We start from the raw sequence: 5,839 nt of genomic DNA, 5'->3' as shown, positions 1-5,839 counted from the left end.
GCTATCATTTTGGGGTTATGCTTTAGAGACTGCCGCATTCACTTTAAATAGGGCTCCGTCGAAATCCGTTGAGACGACACCGTATGAATTATGGTTTGGGAAGAAACCTAAGCTGTCATTTCTAAAAGTTTGGGGATGCGATGCTTATGTCAAGAAACTTCAACCTGAAAAGCTTGAACCCAAGTCGGAAAAATGCGTCTTCATAGGATACCCTAAAGAAACTATTGGGTATACCTTCTACCTTAGATCCGAAGGCAAGATCTTTGTTGCCAAGAATGGATCCTTTCTAGAGAAAGAGTTTCTCTCGGAAGAAGTAAGTGGGAGGAAAGTGGAACTTGATGAAGTATTACCTCTTGAACCGGAAAGTGGCGCAACTCAGGAAAATGTTCCTGAGGTGCCTGCACCAACTAGAGAGGAAGTTAATGATGATGATCATGAAACTTCAGATCAAGTTGCTACTAAACTTCGTAGGTCCACAAGGACACGTTCCGCACCAGAGTGGTATGGCAACCCTGTCTTGGAAATCATGTTGTTAGACAATGGTGAACCTTCGAACTATGAAGAAGCGATGGCGGGCCCGGATTACGACAAATGGCTGGAAGCCATGAAATCCGAGATAGGATCCATGTATGAAAACGAAGTATGGACTTTGACTGACTTGCCCGATGATCGGCGAGCCATAGAAAATAAATGGATCTTTAAGAACAAGACAAACGCGGATGGTAATGTGACCATATATAAAGCTCGGCTTGTCGCTAAGGGTTATTGACAAGTTCAAGGGGTTGACTACGATGAGACTTTCTCACCTGTAGCGAAGCTGATGTCCATCCGAATAATGTTAGCAATTGCTGCATTCTATGATTATGAGATATGGCAAATGGATGTCAAAACGGCATTCCTTAATGGTTTCCTTAAGGAAGAATTGTATATGATGCAGCCGGAAGGTTTTGTCGATCCTTAGAATGCTGACGAGGTGTGCAAGCTCCAACGCTCGATTTATGGGATGGTGCAAGCATCTCGGAGTTGGAACATTTGCTTTGATGAGATGATCAATGCGTTTGGGTTTATGCAGACTTATGGAGAAGCCTGCATTTACAAGAAAGTGAGTGGGAGCTCTGTAGCATTTCTCATATTGTATGTGGATGACATACTGTTGACGGGAAATGATATAGAATTCTTGGAAAGCATAAAGGCCTATTTGAACAAGTGTTTTTCAATGAAGGACCTTGGAGAAGCTGCGTATATATTAGGCATCAAGATCTATAGAGATAGATCGAGACGCCTCATTGGTATGTCACAGAGTACGTACCTTGACAAGATTTCGAAGAAGTTCAAAATGGATCAGTCAAAGAAGGGGTTCTTGCCTGTATTGCAAGGTACGAGATTGAGCTTGGCTCAATGCCCGACCACTGCAAAAGATAGAGAAAAGATGAGTGTCGTCCCCTATGCCTCGGCCATAGGGTCTATCATGTATGCTATGCTGTGTACCAGACCTGATGTAAACCTTGCCGTGAGTTTGGTAGGAAGGTACCAAAGTAATCCTGGCATGGAACACTGGACAGCGGTCAAGAATATCCTGAAGTACCTGAAAAGGACCAAGGAAATGTTTCTCGTTTATGGAGGTGACGAAGAGCTCGTCGTAAAGGGTTACGTCGATGCTAGCTTCGACACGGATCTGGATGACTCTAAGTCACAAACCGGATACGTGTATATTTTGAATGGTGGGGCAGTAAGCTGGTGCAGTTGCAAGCAAAGCGTTGTGGCGGGATCTACATGTGAAGCGGAGTACATGGCAGCCTCGGAGGTAGCACATGAAGCAGTCTGGGTGAAGGAGTTCATTACCGACCTAGGAGTCATACCCAATGCGTCGGGACCGATGACTCTCTTCTGTGACAACACTGGACCTATTGCCCTTGCCAAGGAGCCCAGGTTTCACAGGAAGACCAGGCATATCAAGCATCTCTTCAACTCCATTTGTGAAAGTGTTCAAAATGGAGACATAGAGATTTGTAATACGGACCTGAATGTAGCAGATCCGTTGACTAAACCTCTCCCTAGAGCAAAACATGATCAACACTAGAATTCCATGGGTGTTCGATTCATCACAATGTAACTAGATGATTGACTCTAGTGCAAGTGGGAGACTGTTGGAAATATGCCCTAGAGGCAATAATAAAATGATTATTATATTTCCTTGTTCATGATAATTGTCTATTATTCATGCTATAATTGTATTATCCGGAAATCGTAATACATGTGTGAATACATAGACCACAATGTGTCCCTAGTGAGCCTCTAGATGACTAGCTCGTTGATCAACAGATAGTCATGGTTTACTGGCTATGGATATGGGGATGTCATTGATAACGGGATCACATCATTAGGAGAATGATGTGATGGACAAGACCCAAACCTAAGCATAGCACAAAGATCGTGTAGTTCGTTTGTTGTAGCTTTTCTGGATGTCAATTATCATTTCCTTAGACCATGAGATTGTGCAACTCCCAGATACCGTAGGTATGCCTTGGGTGTGCCAAACGTCACAACGTAACTGGGTGACTATAAAGGTACATTACAGGTATCTCCGAAAGTGTCTGTTGGGTTGGCACGAATCGAGACTGGGATTTGTCACTCCATATGACGGAGAGGTATCTCTGGGCCCACTCGGTAATGCATCATCATAATGAGCTCAATGTGATCAAGTGGTTGATCACGGGATCATGCATTGCGGTACGAGTAAAGTGACTTGCCGGTAACGAGACTGAACAAGGTATTGGGATACCGACGATCGAGTCTCAGGCAAGTAACGTACCGATTGACAAAGGGAGTTGAGTACGGGATTGATTAGGTCCTCGACATCATGGTTCATCCGATGAGATCATCGAGGAGCATGTGGGAGCCAACATGGGTATCCAGATCCCGCTGTTGGTTATTGACCAGAGAATCGTCTCGGTCATGTCTGCTTGTTTCCCAAACCCGTAGGGTCTACATACTTAAGGTTCGGTGACGCTAGGGTTGTATGGATATGAATATGCAGTAATCCGAAAGTTGCTCGGAGTCCCGGATGAGATCCTGGACATCACGAGGAGTTCCGGAATTGTCCGGAGGTGAAGAATTATATATAGGAAGTGTAGTTTCGGCCATCGAGAAAGTTTCGGGGTCACCGGTATTGTACCGGGACAACCGGATGGGTCCCGGGGGTCCACCGGGTGGGGCCACCCATACCGGAGGGCCCCATGGGCTGAAGTGGGGAGGGGAACCAGCCCATAGTGGGCTGGTGCGCCCCCCCTTGGGCTCCCCATGCGCCTAGGGTTGGGAACCCTAGAGGTGGGGGCGCCTCCACTTGCCTTGGGGGCTACTCCACCCCCTTGGCCGCCGCCCCCCTAGGAGATCCCATCTCCTAGGGCCGGAGAACCCCCCTAGGGGGCCTATATAAAGGGGGGAGGGAGGGCAGCGGAACCTCAAGCCTTGGCGCCTCCCTCTCCCCTGCTACACCTCTCCCTCTCGCAGAAGCTCGGCGAAGCCCTGCTGCGATCGCTGCTGCATCCACCACCACGCCGTCGTGCTGCTGGATCTTCATCAACCTCTCCTTCCCCCTTGCTGGATCAAGAAGGAGGAGACATCATCCGCTCCGTACGTGTGTTGAACGTGGAGGTGCCGTCCGTTCGACGCTTGGTCATCGGTGATTTGGATCATGGCGAGTATGACTCCATCATCCCTGTTCTCTTGAACGCTTCCGCACGCGATCTACAAGGGTATGTAGATGCACTCTCCTCTCGTTGCTAGTTGACTCCATAGATTGATCTTGGTGAAACGTAGGAATTTTTTTTGTTTTCTGCAACGTTCCCCAACAAGAAGAGGGCGGCCTCCACAAATCTGGAGGTGGAGGCGCCCAAGTGGGGGAAAGGCCCCCTGGTGGATAACTCCGCATGGGACGTCGGCAGTAGCCCAGAGCGAAGGCCCCGGACTATGCCCCTGGCAGCATCATGAGTACTAAGAACACACACTCGTTTATTTATCCGGCCTCTTCACTCTATGGCATTAATATGGTTAGTTGTGTTATTGCAGTCCGGCCCATGACAGCCCCCAGCGATCCTCGTCAATAGGCTCGTTGGATTCGAAGGCAATGGCCAGCGAGACACCGCCGACCGCTCACTCTCCCAAGGCCAAGGAAGATGATGAGGTACGGTCCCAAAGGACCTTCCCAGGCCAGGGAGTGGTTCCGGAGGCCGTCATGGTGGCGCCGGGAGGCATGACCCCGGCTTCCGTACACACGGGGGAGCAGATCCCCATGGCGACTGGAGGCCTCGATCAGTTCGGCCCCCAGCCGAATATGATTCCGGAGACCCATGCGGCTCCGAAATCCGGCGAGCAACCTCCGTCAAAATAAGGGGGTGTGCCTGTCCCACCAGTGACATCTGTCCACCTAGACGCACCGGATAATCTACTGGAAGCGCTACGAGGTGCTTCCATTGTGGAAGAACACCGTATCCTTATGGGTACAGTGATTGAGAAGGTTCAGTCCATCAAGAACGGACTGATTGAAGCCTACAGCGGCATGCTGACAGGTTTTGAGGTAAGCGACATTTAACCGAGAAAATCCCAATATAGACACTAGCCCCTGAGACACTGTCCGGTGTTCGGAAAGAGAAGCCGGACAGAGGATCAATAAAAATTCACAGGAAACTAACTAAAATGTGTCTGATGTGAATAAGCAGGCTTCGCTGCTGGCCGCGACCTCTCACACTGTCGAAGTCTCTGGACTGAAGCAGAGACTGGAGCGGGCCGAGGAGGAACTCGGCCAAGCGAGGAAGCAGCTGGAAGACCAGCAAGGTATGCAATGGCTCGTTATATATTCGGATATAGTAAATGATGTATATTGACCATATTGTCATTAAATGTGTAGGGGCGACGACCGAGGTCGAGGCCCTAAAAAAGGCCCTGGCCGAAGCCGAGGGGAAAGCTGTCGAGGAGCAGGCCGCTCGCAAGAAGTTGAAGGCCCTGCTGAACGAGGTCCAGCAAGAGCTCCAGGAGGCGGTGAATAAGTACGAGACCCTAGAGGGTGATGTTTCGGCTCGAGAGACCGAACTCTCCAAGGCTCGTCAAAGCACGGAAGCGGCCCGGGTTGAAGCCCAGGGTGCCCTCCAGGAGATCCAAGAGGCCAGGAAGATGGCGGCGGGTAAGGCGTCTAGTATGCAAAGCAAATATATGAAGAAGAAGTATTTCTTACTAACCCGGATTCGGAGTTCTCCAGGAGCCTTCGCAGATCTGCAGCGCAGTGTGTCCGACGCCGCGAAGTTCTTCCGAGCTGAAGAAGGGAGCTCCACAGAGAAATTGTTGTGGTCGCAGTATCTTGCACCAGAGCATCCCGTGCCCTTCACCGACCAGCTAAAACAGCTGGTGGAGCTACACAGGGTGGCCGAACTGGCCATGAAGGATTTGATAATCCGGCTGTGGCCTGCCGAAGCTATGCCCGACAGCTACTTCTGTCTTGTGAAGCGGCTGGTGAATGCCTGTCCTCGGCTGGATGCCGTCAAGCATCAGCCTGTATTGAAGGTGCGTGCATGGCCTTCGCCCGCTGCAAGATGTGGTGGGCGAAGATGGACGCCGTCGAGCTGACCAAGGGGCTACCAGAGGGCAAGGAGCACCGCGCACCCGAGCGCTATTTTGCAGATGTCCTAGAGGGGTCTAGCATTGTAGCGACACGGTGTTTGCAGGATATTGTCTTTGAATGAATGTATTGAAGTTCCATCTACTTTGTATGATAGAACAAAGTGGGTTTGTAATATTATGCTTGTTTATGTTTTAAATTTTACCTCCTGTGCGGCCATGTTGTATG

Source organism: Triticum urartu, chromosome 3, assembly GCF_003073215.2.
Source record: "Triticum urartu cultivar G1812 chromosome 3, Tu2.1, whole genome shotgun sequence".
NCBI classification, from domain to species: domain Eukaryota; kingdom Viridiplantae; phylum Streptophyta; class Magnoliopsida; order Poales; family Poaceae; genus Triticum; species Triticum urartu.
The sequence above is the reverse complement of the archived record's forward strand: the minus strand, read 5'-3'. Positions refer to the sequence as shown.